The sequence below is a fragment of the Maylandia zebra genome, linkage group LG20 (assembly GCF_041146795.1).
Source record: "Maylandia zebra isolate NMK-2024a linkage group LG20, Mzebra_GT3a, whole genome shotgun sequence".
Classification (NCBI taxonomy): Eukaryota; Metazoa; Chordata; class Actinopteri; order Cichliformes; family Cichlidae; genus Maylandia; species Maylandia zebra.
This window is the reverse complement of record NC_135186.1, coordinates 26,258,208-26,273,918: the sequence shown is the minus strand read 5'-3', so window position 1 is coordinate 26,273,918 and position 15,711 is coordinate 26,258,208. Positions and strand designations below refer to the sequence as shown.

General features: G+C 41.4%; 1 protein-coding gene across 1 annotated transcript in view; it reads right to left on the bottom strand.

Annotated features, from left to right (window-relative positions):
* Positions 1 to 15,711, bottom strand: part of LOC101481031 (nuclear receptor coactivator 3) — a 62,644-nt gene that overhangs the window by 22,668 nt on the left and 24,265 nt on the right. The window contains exon 2 of the mRNA XM_004546213.3: positions 2,593 to 2,679. The gene's annotated coding sequence lies outside the window, so the exon portion shown is untranslated. The remainder of the gene's footprint in view (positions 1 to 2,592; positions 2,680 to 15,711) is intronic.

Below are 15,711 nucleotides of genomic sequence, written 5' to 3'. Positions count from 1 at the left end.
ATAACTACACTAACCAAACACTGCTCCCGCTCAGTCACATTTTTGGACTGCGTGAGTGTGTGTTCTTGCACTTTGGTGGAAACAATAAAATTATTTCCAATAAGATGAGCATCACTTCAATATTACTGATGAGTAACACTCGCTGACGCCAGATTAAAATGGATGAACAGCAGAGAAAAACTGAATTAGGTTTGGGAAAATAGCAAACAAAGTGGAGAGTCGACAGACCTCCCACAACACAATGAGTCACAGCAGTGGGGGGAAAAAAGGTGCAACAAACAAGAATGAGTCGGAAAGAGTTAGTGGGGGTAGGCGGCAAGCGAATGGGAAAAGATTAGCAACAGCAAATACAACCTCAATCTATCACCAATCTGTGTTGTACATCATCTGTAGACAGGTGGGATTATTCCCATCTAAACATCATAATAAATATCTTGGGTTTCCCCTGTGTGGATTCAGTCAACGTGCAGGCTCCATTAGAAACTTTTATTGTTTGCTGTGCACAAAAAGCCTCATGGTTAATCTTTCAGTTTATCTAGAAACTAATTCATTTGTCATCTCTCAAATGAGATAACAGATCTGTGGCGCTGCCTGCTATCAAGCTTTCCTTGAGTTTGTTTGAACATCTCTCTTTCCATTTTTTCCTGATTGGAGGCGATAAGACCGTGGCGACAGGGCGGTCTAGCCAGAGTGCTTGTTGCTGGCGACAAAAGGGTGGAGCAGACAGGAAGGGACAGAGAAAAGGGAGAGAGAAGGTGACAGAGTTAGAGGAGCAGGCATGCTCAGCCTGGGTGATGCAAATAGCCCTGCTGTCACCTCCCCCGCCTGCCAGTCTTTCATAATCTCTGTTGACAAAACAGAGGCACACGGCCCATGTCTGGCCGTGTAAACTCACACCAGCAGCACGACAAGCTGCTTCAACTACTCGCACAAGTTGCAAAGACTGTCTTCTGGTTTATCCTAATAATAAAAAAGACCTGGTCCTTAAATGACACAGTGTAAGTTATTTAACAAAAACTAAGACAAAATACTGAAGCATTGTGTGAAAAACTACATACACCTTTAAACCTGGATTATACTTGGTTGTGGACATGGACAACCGAGTAGTCATGCCTGTTATACTTCCTTAAAGTTTGCTTGAAGTCTGCTCTCACGTGCATGCATAGTTGGTGCATTATAATGTAATTTCTCTACAAACAAGTCCTTGTGATCACAAGAAACAGAGCGGTGTGCAGACTTTTGCGTGGACCCTCACACTGACTAGGCAACGGCAAAATTTACATCACAGAGAGCCAAGCGGACTCCCGGATGTGTAAAGTATAAAACCTGCTTTCCTGGTTCCACAGGAATTAAGAGGGTAAGTCACAGAAAGGTTATCCACAAGCGGAAAGACAGCTGTCAATCATTTCTTGAGTGGAGGTACCCAAAATTTACAGATCTGTGTGTCTGATCAGGGGCAAGCAGATTCAGAGATACTATGATGATATCAAAGTAGGATATCAAAGGATTGATAAAGATAAATCAAAAAAGTCCAGCACCTCTGCTTAAGAAATTAGCAAATCATTCAATTAATCCTTGAAGTTCTACTGTGTGTGTTACAAACAATTGTACCCACGTGCCTCAACCATGTAATAGTTGAATCTGTTTAATTGTAAAAAAATGCACATGAAAATGAACCAAAATGGAGCCTCAGTCTAAAAGTACACTGCTGAATGTGTAAATGGGTTTAGATAATACCTTTGTAATTAAAGATCAAGTTTTTTATTTTTATTTTTCTATTGATTCAATGAGTTTTCTGCTCATCCAAAACCCTGAAGTGCCTCAACAACCCATCACCTGACATTTATGCAGAGAAATCAACAAAGCCTTCACCTTAACTCACTGTGGAAGATTCCTGGAAGTATCCTTGCCTCACCTCATTCTTATCCCTCCTATTTTCTTCTGCTTTAGACTGAGTGTCTCCCCTCCTATGGCCTGGACTCTCCTTCCTCCCCTTTCTTACCAACCTCACTCCTCACACAATCACTGCTGCTATAAGTGCAACAGCAGCGAGTTTGCAAAAAAACATGCGTGTGAGAATTCACGTGAACGAAAGAGAGACTGTGGTTTGGTTAAGTGTGGGTACACTTATGTGTTCGCGAGTGTGTGTGTTGTCGTCACCTGCAGACAGGGGTAAAAGATTAATGCTCTCTTTCAGCCTCCGTGGCAGGTAGAGCACAAAGAATAATTTGATTTCTCCTCCTGTCTCCCTGCTGTCTTCCCACTCTTCATTTTCTCATCTCCCTGAAAATCGTTCGCAGCCCTCTTTGTTTCCCTTGTTGCTACCGCCACTACCGGTCTTTTTTCGTAAACTATTCCACCTTCCAAAATTCAACCACACACACGCACTAAAAAAAACAACAAAAACCCCCCCCACCTCCATAAAATATTTGCCTCAAAAACAGACACACACACACTTTTCTCTGCATTTCAGCGTTCAGGTCAGGAGGATGTTGCAAGAGTGTGGCAACAACAAGAAACTGTCTCTGACAAACCGTTCAACCTGAACTCAGGAGGCCGTTACCATGCCAACCGTGCGGGATGTTAGCTCACCTTTCGACGGCGCCAAGATGATGGACGATCAGGTCCCCCCTCCCCTCGCTTTGGGGGCGCGGTCCTATGTGGGCTGATCAATGGAGTCTGGAGAGAAAAGAAAAAACAAACACACACACACACACACACATACACACACACGCAAAAAAGTTTAACAATCATGCTCAACAGTGCATGTTCATTAGGGCAATATTAATGAATAACAAGCAGCATTATTAATCAGCAGCCTGAAGACACATGCACAGGAAGCACCATTAACGTCTTAATGAGGAGAAGAAACTGCGAGGGAGCCCAGCCTCGCTATGTGCTTTTGTCTTCATTACGGCTGCACACGTACAGAGCAAACACATCATGGCTCCTGTGCATTTGCATTAACATGCAGACCTCTCCCACAACCTGACCAAATATACACACACACACACACACACACACACACACACACACACACACACACACACACACACACACACACACACACACACACACACACACACACACACACACACACACACACAAAAAGGGATGTTGAGACACAAGTTTTACAGGAAGCCAAAGAGCTGAAACCTGAAAGTGAAGACAGCATGTGATCCACAATTCAGCCACCCAAGTTTTTTTTTAAAAAAGAAGACAAAGTGAAGTGCTTCCACATCTTTCCCTCTGAATGAATACTTCAAAAACACAACTGGATATAAACACCAAGCCTTTATTGGCAAATATCCACTGTGGCGTAGGGACTTGGAGTAAGAGCACAAAAACAGACTATTAGGCTAAAATCACTGCGCTAATCCCAAAAGCACATAATAGGCTAATTTGTGTCCATTTAGATCCTGATAAGAAACACTGTGTGTGTGTCTGTGTGTGTTCTTTGGCCATGAGTTGTTGTAGAAGCTCAAGTGTTCAGCGTCTGAACAATCCAAGAAGAGTATCCCGTAGGGGTAAACAGTGCGTAACCATGGGGAACGCTGGGCGTTTCCATGACACCCTGTCATCGGTGAAGCACACCACAAGGCTGGCTCATGTTCTTCTGTCCCTGTACCTCAGCACATGTGTGGGTCTGTGTGTGTGAGAGACAGAAAGTAGGTTTACTTTCATTTTTATTAAATGAATGATGAGAGCGTCACGTCGGAGTCTCTGAGTTCAGTTTGAGTGCGTCTGTGTGATTCTATTGTTAATCTCACGTCTACCAGGCTTTAACTGTTATTTTACCGTTTTTGCCTGCTGTTCTTCTTCCTATAAAACAAATGCAAAAAATGTAACGTATGGTTTATTGCAAGTGTTTCAGTCTTAATATATTGTTAAGTATTTCTACTGTAAATTTCATCAACATTTTATTTTAAAATATAATTACTTTAGATTTATTATCTATAGAGCACTGAACAGCAGCAAAATGAGCTCCCGAATTAATTTTTCTAGTCATCCTTCTATAATAGAAAGTTTTTTTATTGCCATCAAAAGCTGATAAATGCCTTAAAGCAGAGATCGGTGGAATGCACTAACAACAGGCTTTGGAATCGAGAAAAAAAGGTTTTCATGAGCTGTTGTGCTGAAAAACTGAGTCTTTCAGGAGACAAATGTAGATTTAAAAACAGCATATTAGGCAACAGCAAGAAGATTTGCAAAAACCATATGAAATATTTCTTCATGTTACGCAATATTAAGTCAAAGAATCCATCCATCATTTTCTGAACCAGCTAGCCTATCCTAGCTGACACATGCTGGGAACACTATCGACGGGTGGCATGGCAAAAACAGAGAGGCAGGAAACCATTCACCCTTAAATTCACACCTACAGCCAATTTTTAAATGACTAAATAATCTAACATGACATGTTACATGACGTGTAATATGTTTCTGTGGGAGAAAGCCTGTTAGCCATATTTAACTTTCTCAGTTAAATATGGATAACGAAGAAAGTTACGATCAGTGACCTTCATCTATGGTCATCTACAGGTCAACCATCAACATCTACGAAGGTTGGCTCCACTCTGCATACCAAAGTATCCTCGGGTAAGATATGGAACCCTGAGTTGGCCCCAGTGCATTCATCAGATCGTCAGTGTGTGCGTGTTAGATCGCTAACACGCACACACTTTGCATTTTGTTTGCACTTCAGCGTTCTGATGTATATTCCTGCGCTAACTAATTTGTCTTTTTCTTATGTCTGATGGACTGTGTCTCTAAAGCAGGATTTACGGTCCAGCACAGGTAGCGGGTTAGTTGTCCGGGGACGGCCCGTCTGCCTGCAGAGAGTTCTGTTGTCAGATGGAGGCAGTGTAGAAAATATGTGGTGCAAGCAGTCTGTGGACCACTCTTTCTTGCGCTGTGATTGGTCTGTCTGCCAGCCACGCAGAAGAGCGAAGCCATACAGAGTGTTACAAACAATGAAAAGCATCCTCTGCAGTCGGTGCTTGAACTTTATATACTATATTTATTGATCTTTATTTATTGAGTGTTTTTGTCACCTCTCCTTCTCTATTCCAGCCCACTTGTCAACCAATCAACATTAGACAGATGCTTACATCATCTGTTTCTACCGGTGCACAGTCAGGATCTAGGAGAACTGTACGGGACCGTGTCTGGGGTGGGTGAAAATACCTCTCCAGCCCCCGTCCAACTGGAAACGCTCCCGGGCACATTAAAGACCTTAAAGATGTTGTATTAGATAGTGCAACCCCCTCAGGATTATTGATGGACAGATGGTGGCCCCATGCTAGCCACACCTTGAGCAATTATTCAAAACACAACCATCAGAATACTTCTAAATTTAAGATTTTCACTTGAACACTGACTGTTTGCTCACCTTCTTTATGTTGCGTGCTAAATAAGACAGCTGGACTTGATTCAATATAATTTTGTGCAGATGAGTTACGACAGAATCAAAAATTAGGGGGAAAAAAGCACCTCAGAGTAATCAGCTTTTGTACTACTTGGTTATACTCACACAAAAACTGTGAATTGCGGAACAAAATGTAATTTTAAAGCAGTTTGTTACACTGTGTATGTTTACGTGTGTGTTATGTGCCTATATGCCATTCACCATCAGCGACCTGACCGCTGGCTGCACCCATGATTGGGAGCAGATGGAGGCTGTCGGTGTGTGCATGTGTGTTAGCAGGCAGGAGACAGGAGGAGGAGGAGGAGGAGGGGTGAGCGCTCTAGTTTAGGTGATGTATGGACTCTCACGCACCAACAAAGACCCTCCTTCAACCGATGTGTTTCCTATTAATTGAAAGGGGAGAAAAATAGAGCCGGAGAATGACTGCTTAAGCAGGGAGAATTTATAGCTCAGCTGCGACAAAGACTAACTGACTCAATTTTTTTGTGCAAAAAGTTTAGGGGGGGAAGAGTCGTTCTTTGTGCTGTGCACGAGCAGGGACAAGAGAGTCTTCAGTGTGATCATTACTGTTCTTTGTGCTCACTTTGAAACAGCCGTGAAAACCAGAATGAATAAAATGGTAGTTAACTGCATGTAGCGCTGCTCATACTGGCGTAAAGCCTTGAATTTAAAAGCAGTGTGAATGAGCTTAAGATTCAGAGTCAATGAAGAAATGTTGAGCTTAGGCCTTTTTACAGTCTGCTCTCCTCTGAACACGTGTCTGTTTATCTCCTCGCGCTCTTCAATTACTCATCACCACAAAGCTAAACAAGGCTTCAGCCTTGTACTGTCTGAATGTTTGCTTGCTTTGTCTTTCATCAATGCAACCCGAGCGACACAATAAATATCGTATACAGCTGCATCTTCTTCTCGTTAAAGCGACTGTGCTTAAAGATGCAACGAAGATGCAGCCGCAGTTCACAGTTTAAAGGGGATGCTCGCACAAGAGCCGTTGACTTCATGAGCACGACATGCGCAGCGCATCGTGAGTTTTACAGAAGGAGCGGGAATTTACGGCAGAGATTTCGTCTCGGCGGCATTTCTGCATTTCAAAGCCGCAATCAGAGAAGCTGATTTAGCTCAGCGGTCAGGCTGTTGTGACTTTTGAGGTTTCTTCCTCTTTACTTGTTGCATGATACTCCAGAATCCACTGAATCATTGTTTATTGGGCCTCCTCTTTGTTCCTGAAAGTCACCTCGTTTGGCCTTGAGCGTAAAAACCAGGTGACTTACAGACCTCTTTAACAGCTGCTAAAAGTGCTGGTATTAAGAAGTGAAACAAAAGTAACACTTTCACTCAAATGTATGCAAATCCGAACAAAACCAAAAATAGTCAAATAAGAATTTACCTTCTCAAGTTTTCAGTTTCTCAGCTCAAACACGCGTCCATGGTGATCTACACTAACATCTTCATCTTAAATCGCAGTGGTCTGCAAGCTGAACCACGACATGCTACACCTCCAACTTAATCTAGTTTAGGATGAAGAAAATATAAAGAAACAGACACTTCCTCATCTGGCGTCTTAATTACGACTGTAAAGCTGCGTGCAACCAATGAGCAGTCAGGATAAGATAAAGATGGTAAAACCGGACACGTGCCTTCATCTGGTACCATCAGCTGAACCAGGAAGAAAACCAGGAACGAGGGCCATGCTGTCATGCAAGAAAGTGAAATAATCCCTCTTGCTAACAAAGTCCATTACAGTGTGGATTTATATGAGACTAATCAGTAAGCGGGTGATCTTTCTTAAGTAGACTCAACGTCTACAGACAAATAAGTACAAATAATATTTCAAAATAAGTTCACTGCAGTAAAAGCACTGGGAATCGGTGGTCTAAAATTGTAGAATGAGGTACTAAAAAGTCCAGTGGAAAAATATGAATCCAGGTACAAAGTGCATGAAGCTGCAAATGCATTAAGATAAAAGAAACACTGTGACAAAGACCCGATGTACCTTTGCTAGATATGGGACCGACTGGACCCTTTTACAAAAAGAACAAGTACATTTTTAAGCCAGAAAAAAAGCCCTGCGTTGTATAAATGGCACTGAACATTTTCCTGCCCTTTCCTCGCTCCAATGTCAAGAAGTGGCACAAAAATTCGGGTTCCAATGAATAAATAGAAACAAATAATGAATAAACAAATAAATACAACAAACACTGGATTAAATGAAATGTAAACTAACACCGACACAAGGCTGGTCAACAGCACCAGCAGCAGTCATCACAAACCCGGGATGTAACTGATACACTAAATGCCCTTCCTGATGCATCCCTCACCTTTTATCCATGGCTGGCATGTGTACAAACTCTAGCTGTCCAAATGAGATGGACAGTTATAGAAGTGAAATGACTCATTTGAATCATATTCAGTCCACTTGCTGTCATAAAGTCAAACTTGCATCGGGTTACTTATGAAATGTAGGATGAACTAAATAATTTGGCTCATAACATTTGTGAGCAGAAATGGCTTCAGCTGAGAAACACATCTACAGCACTCATATAGTTAATTTTTTGGGGTTTTGTTTAGGGCTGTGCGATATGACCAAAATCTCATAATCCGATATAAGAATTCTATCGTCCGATAACGATATAAATCACACAAATGTAACATTTTCTGTAAATTCTGTGAATCTCGGGCAGCTCGACTTGCGGGAAGTGTTTCCAGCTGCGCGTCATGTAGCTGGAGTCGAGTGTTTTAACCGATGGATGAAACGATATATTTTTAGACATAAGTTGTAACGGCCGCCGTTTTCTTTGTGAGTATTTATTACACGGCGTGCTGCGGGGAAAAGTCTGTTCTAACGTTTGAGTCTAAGGTTTATTTTTTAGCACCTGGCGGCTCTTTTTTACTTCTCAACCGTAAATAATCTGCTCTTTCACGTGATTCAATTTATTTAGAAAAGTCTCAACAGGATCTTGAGCTTTATTGTTAAAGGTTTATGTGGAACATAAACAAGCGGACACGCGATGGTGTTTCCGTTGTTGTTGCTAACCACAACGCATAAAAACAGGCGCTTGTCCGTCCGTAGTGTGGTTATATTAAATATAAGAGAAAGAGAAAACTTTAAGAAATTAATATAACCACTACAGTGACCATCAGAACGATGAAAAAATATTGCCGTAAACAGTTTATTTTGCGACACCACGAAACAAACGATAGCGTAAAATGAAACGATAGATGTTTTTATATCGTCATCCGATATATATCGTTATATTGAACGGCCCTAGTTTTGTTTCTGCCAAACAAAAAACTAAATCCAAAGTGAAACCAGCTATACAATCTTAATTAAATAGGACCTATTATGCTCATTTCCAGCTCCGTATTGTTTATTCTTGGACTCTACTACAGTCTAGATACTGGTTTTAAATGTGCTATAGAAACAAATCTAACATTGACATTTACATGTATGCTGACACCATCCACACATGATGGAAAATAAGAAATATTAAGTCCCTTTTAAGTTTTCCTGGAGTTATTTGACAGCTGAAAATCAGTTTTTTTAAACACGCTTTAAAAATGTTTTTTTCTTTTAAAAAAATCACGTCCAGACGGATCTTTGTCTTCAGGCGTCTGATGGAGGCACAGAAACTTCAGACTGATCCAGGAGTTGTTTCTGTGTGAGCTTTATTCCTTTCCCCCTCTCTCTTCCCTTCTCCTCACATTTTATAACAGGCTTTTTCTCTCCGTGTGTCTATCTTCTGTAATGGCTGTGAATAAGGGAAATTGTGTGCACTAGCCAGCATACACAACAGCACAGTGAAGACAGCATAAAAGTACATTGTGTGAAAGTGAGTGTGTGTACTCTGGGTGACTCTGCTTTAGTTTTGCTTCGCTCAGTCCCCCTCCAACAAACCCGGCGCTCACACTGGAGCAAAATACGAGCCAAGCCACATCTTGGCACCTTACCTCCCCTTAAACAAATCAGACCACAGAGGCTAATAAAAAAAACTCTGAGTCCAAAGCTCGCCTCCACAGACAATGGGGTACAAAGAGGGGAGCCACTCTCAGCTACCCCACTCCGTCTTAAATGAACCCATACAAGACTCAGAGCTTCTATTCACCCCCAACAGCAATAGTTTCACCACTGTCTCCATCATCTACACCCTCTTTTTGTTGCTTTTAAATGGAGCTTTGATGTTATATTGTTCTCAACAGGCCTTGCTTAAAAAACACTAATTGCCACTAAACTAAGAAGCAATTTGCTTCTAAAGTGAGAGAGAACTTTCCATCTTTAGACCAATTACTGCTATCATAGCGCACAGCCTGCTACTTCAAACTTCACACTTCAGAGAGGGGATAGAGGGGGTGGAGGATGAAGAAAAGCAGAGGGAAGGCATCTGGCTCGGGGCAGAAATAGGCCAAGCAGGTCTAAAAAATAAAACTCATCCAGCCATCCAGGGTGTGTCTGCTGTAGGCTGCCATCAAACATGCATTTACATATTCAAAAAAAGAAACAGGCGTTTGCATGAGTCATCCTTTCCAAGAAGGTAGAGGAAAACCACACAGCACACTGTATCGTGCTACAGTACAGTAGGAAGTGTGCAAGATTTCGTTAGTTCCAACATTAAACATGAATCTGCAGTTAAGCTGCTAAATGAACTGTTAAAGTGAAGCAAATATAAAAAGAATAAAAGAAAAGTTAGCGTATCAGGTTTTTGCACTTTAAAATGATTTTAAAAACATGAATCTTGTAATAAAAATTCTTTTAGAATTCACTTGATAGAAATGCTCAAGATCAAAAACTAAGGAGATCACTTCACACATGCACAGTCTCCTTTATTTGTGTTTAGTCTCATCTCTCCACATAAATTAATCATTTTCAGACAATGACTAAAAACAGTGACCTCGTGAAGTTTGTCGTTTCCTCTTCTTCCATTTAGGGGTCGCCACAACGGGTCATCTGCCTCCATCTCAACCTATCCCTAGCATCCTCCTCTGTGACACCAACCCGCCGCATGTCCTCCTTCACTACACCAACGAACTTTCTCAGAGGTCAACCTGAGCTGTCCCTCTGATACGTTCATTCCTAAGCTTGTCCATGAGAATCTCAGCATCTTCACCTCCAGCTTGCACCAGTCCTTTTGTTAATGCCACCGCCTCCAAACCATACATCACAGCAAGTCTCACAGTTAACAACAAAAGCCCTACACTTTCACTATTACTGACTTTCATTTTTTTCTCTCCAGAGCACATCTCCACCTCTCCTCTTTCACTACAGATCAGTGTCATCTGCAAACATCACAGTCCACGGAGAACAAGCTTCACTTTTTCAAGCTTCACCATGGTGATCATGGTCTCAGCACTGTAACTGAAACAGGAGTGATAAAAAAGTGGCACGAGAAAAAGCACCACCCTGCTTTGCATCACAGCATTTAGTTTCATTTGTTCAGTAGCTTCTACTGCCAGGCAACTTTGCAGGGGTTTAACTGACACACACTCATGAGCAAAAATTAAGCAAAGAACAAGTATTCAGAATTGTGTTGAAACTTTTCAGGCCTCCTGTTGTAAATCAAACCTTTTTTATGTTTCTCCATTCATTACTCCAGACTTCTCCCGTAATTTTTCACCCGAGAGCACGTTGCTTGTTTTTCTTTGTTAAAACTACACGAACCTTTAATGAAAGTGTAGTCATTGGCTCCGAGTTCAAAACCTCACAGTGTTCGAGTTGACGCTGTGTTTGTGTGCACAGTAAATTAGCAAGTGACAGACGAGAGCCCAAGTTACTTCCAAGAACACGAGCTGCACAGTATCACCATAAATCATTGACGATATGTGTCATTAAAAAAACTACTTTGCTGAACTGTAATTGTGCATTAATGTCAACAGGGATTGTTGTCAACACCTGAACCTTGCCACGAGCTGAACACATGTGGACAGAGGAGAGTGTGAGACTGGCTAAATAACTACATTAAAGTGCCGATGCATTCTTGCTCATCAGTAATGGCACAGAGCCACAAAGAGTCCTGATAAGATAAGGACAGTAAAACCTCACATGTCCTCATTTGGCACGTTAGGGCTGAGCCGTGAAGAAAACTTGCAGCCACACGGTGACGAACTCTGTGAATGAGCGTGTCGTAAAGACACCTCAGGGTCAAAACATGTTTGGAGCACCAAGTCTGACACGTGCCTACACAGTCAAACACAGTACAGGGTTAAATAAAACACCTCACTGGGAGCCATTAATTATGCAGGGACTATGCATTATCATAACATAGAGGTCTGTTACTGTGAGTTAATTAACAATGAACCAAGAGGCATGGCTGTCATATCAAAGAACGATGAATGACTGGAGCTTTGGTAAATACTTAAAACACTGTTGTCATCACAGAGCATAAATTACCTAGTTACAAGCCTCATGGGGTACAGAAAGAAAAATGCAGGGAAACTGCAGAGAAAACACTCACCTGCTTTCCTTTTGGTGATTGTAAAATGAATTAAAAATGAGGGGAAAAAAATAAGGGCTTTCAATATCGCTGTTAGTGTATGATCTAATTAGTGTGACAGGTCAGTCAATAAGTCACTCCTCTCCATATCTAAACACACCCTTAATTGTTCACCTGCTGCCAACTTCTCACAGCAGAATCCAACTGGAATTAAAAACTGCAGTTTCCACATGACCTAAAAATCATTTATTGTAAGGCAGCAATGTAGGTTTCAATAAAAACTGAAACATGTAACTCTAAAACAAAAGGTTGGCTCAGACTGAAATAATCGTAGATAGGTGTAGCAAATAAAATGCCTTCTCTGCTTCTATAAAGTAAGAAAAAGACCCTAACACACTGCTCAATAAATAAATACATTTGAAAACACATCATACCTCAATGGAAAAAAAAATCATGCTGGACATCTATACTGATATGGACAGGGTAATGTGTAAATCAATAGTTTGTGTGCCCTCCACATGCTTGTATGCATGCCTGACAACATTGGGCATTGGGTTTCCAATGAGATGATGGATGTTGTCCTGGGGGATCTCAGATCTGAACCAGGGCATCACTGACCTCCTGGCCAGATTGAGGTGCAGCCTGGTGGATGGACCAAAACGTGATGTCCCAGGGGTGTTCTACTGGATGTAGGTATGGCGAGTCTGTCAGTGGTATCAATTTCTTCAACCCCTAGGAACTGCCTGCAAACTCTCGCCACATGAGGCCGCGCATTATTGCGCACCAGGAAGAACCCAGCACCCACTACTCCAAGGATTTCAAAGACTGCCCTGACTACCTCATGGCCTAGCCTGTAGAGGTCTGTGTATCCGTGGATACGCCTCCAGGACCCACCACCAAATCAGTCATGCTGAACAATGTTACAGGCAGCATAATGATCTCCTTGACTTCTTCATACCTTTAACCATTGTCACATGAGAGCAGGTTCACCCTGAGCACATCTGTGAAAGCACATGGCAAATGCCAGTTGGGCTCCACAATGCCGGCTAGTGAAGTGAGATAATTTTGTATGAGTCTTGCATCCTGTTCCACCTTGCACAAAGGAGCAGATACCAATCCTGCTGATGGATTAACGACCCTCTACAGCCCTGTCCAGCTCTCTTAAGAGTACCTGCCCGTCTACTGGAATCGCCATTGGTCATGGGACTGTACTTGGAGACGTAGCAAACCTTTTGGCTATATATTGGAGGATTTGGACTCGGGTCCAGGTGACCCTGACCGTAGCCAAATGCCAAACTAGTGAAAAAGAGGAAACGATGAGAAGTGGAAAAAATGCCTCCAGTGGCCTCCACCTGTAAAACCATTCCTTTTATGGGGGTTTTCTCATTGTTGCCCCACTAGTGCACTTGTTGTTCATTTCATTAACACTAAAGCAGCTGAAACTGATTAACAACCCCCTTTTCTACTTAGCAGAGCAGATCAATATCCCAGACGTTTAATTGACTTGATGCTATACTCTGATTAAAAAGAGTTATTTTAATTTTTTGAGCAGTATATTATGTGTGTATTACCACCAGCAATAAACACTAGTAGGTTCATCTTTGTAGACTCTCTTCTCAGTTCTCTTTTCTTTAAAAGTCGTTGTGCTTGATAAATAAGAAAAAGGCAAGAGAGAAATAAAGAAAGAGAAATATATCCTGGACATGCACTGCATTGTTCTGTGGGGCTACTGACACTGCTGCTGTTGAGGAGATAACCATCTCTGCATGTACTTCAAATGCATACTTCCTGGATGGCTGAGGCCGCAGACAAATGAGTCCATAAAAAAGCGTTTAGTTGAGATCGCCATTCAAATTTTACCATTTAAATTATCCAAATAGTTTATGCCGTAAAACTGAGCTGGAGAAATAAGCATAATGTCTTCTTGTTGTGATCATTTAAAAGTAAATGTACGTGTATACTGTCGCAGGTGCAAAGGGTGTCAGGTAAAAGTACAGGCTGTCAAATACACAATGCTATGAACAGCTCTGATCCACAGCTCTGCACTGATATCACTCATTCAGTGCAGTGTCCTAAAATAAACCTTTGTTTGAGGCTGGTGTGAGCTGGCTCTGCAATCCTGCATCTGAACTCAGATTAACCTGAGTCTTCATGATCCTCTGCTTTGATACGAGAGGCTAAACAAAGTTTTCTCTTACAGATTACTGCAGAGCAGCAGTTGGTTTACTGAATGTCTTCCGCAGCAGATGTCAGGAAGATTTACATGAACCTTTTATGAGGTGACCAACTACATGAAAAATCACATAATACCATCACGCTGAATCTTCACTGTAAAAAACGTTCAAGATGACGACCATGTAAAATAAATCTGATGTATAATTCTTTGAGTCTAGGACAGGATACGAGCTTCCGAGGCAGTGGAAAGCACATTTGTGGAGTAAATGTACTTTGAGACATTTTTTTTTATTTTTAGACACAAATGTCACACCTTGCCACCCGATGCCATACTGTCATATTTATTTAACATATTATTTAACTATTTTATTTATCAGTACAATAACATTTTCATAGTTAACATCAGCAGGCTACTACAATAAAATGCAAAATACTGCCAACTAGAGCGGGGCTATATGGCCCAAAAATATTTATCACGATATATATTTGAAAATTTGCGATAACGGTGTAACTGACGATAATTGATGCGAGACAAAATACAACTCCACAACTTTACTAGCGCAAAAAAAACCCCATCCATTTATTTTCACTTAAACAAGCAGCTGTTTTTTATGCATTTTGTGTATTAAAGATACATAAAAATTTAACAGTGCAAATGCAAATTCCTTGCTGAAAGTTTAACCAAAAGGCATTTCCAGTAGAAATGGGCTGACATATCCTGAGCATAACCATGTATAATATCCACTGAAGTTAAAAAGAGGTGCTTTGCAACATTAAACTGCAGTGTGCAGTATGTATTTTTCGGACCATAAGGTGCACGGGATTATAAGACACATTAAGCGAAACAAAGCAGTCAGAGAAATCAAACTTTATTCAACTCATTCTTCTTGCTTCCTTCACTTCTGTACCATTGATTCATTAATGCTGTATTCTATCACAGCTGCTCTATTCCCATGTTGTTGCAGTATATTAATGACTAACCTTGTATTGTGGATGGATTATTTCAATTGTTCTCATGACTGAAGTTTGGTCCGTTTACAGCATCCTGCCATGCGACTGCATTTGTCCCTAACCATCAGGAACCTTCACGTTAACTTTTATCAAGTGGAAAAGTGTTAGCGTTCATCCTCCAGCTTCACTGTGTTTATGTTATGCTAACATAGCTGTGTAACTAGCGATCACATAGCACATCATTATATACCACCTAGCCCAACTTCAGTAACCTTACAAACGTCTCTGCTGTTTAGTTTTCTGTCTTCATTTATGTTGGAAGTGTTAGCAGAGCTGTACGTTTGAATTTTTTCAGGAATCTCTCAGTCAGAACATGCTATATAATGTTTAGGTAACTAGCGAAACCATCGAGCTAACTTCCGCTAACTTCCTGCGAAATAGACCCAGATTACTCCCAGATTTACGAGCACCTTAGTCTGACAAATATGGCACCATTTTTACAAACCAATTCTGGTTCATTTGTTTTACTCAACGATCTGCCAACGATCTCATTTTCTTATCGTTGCCCAACATTGTACCGGTATTACCGTGAACAGTATAATATGGCCCAGCCCTACTGCCTGTGCTACCCCTCGGCCTCCTAGTCGATGCATGCACGGCATGAGTATCCCAGGCGACTTCCTTGAGTTCTTGACTTATAGCATTCACAAGATTTTCAGAGAACGTGATCTG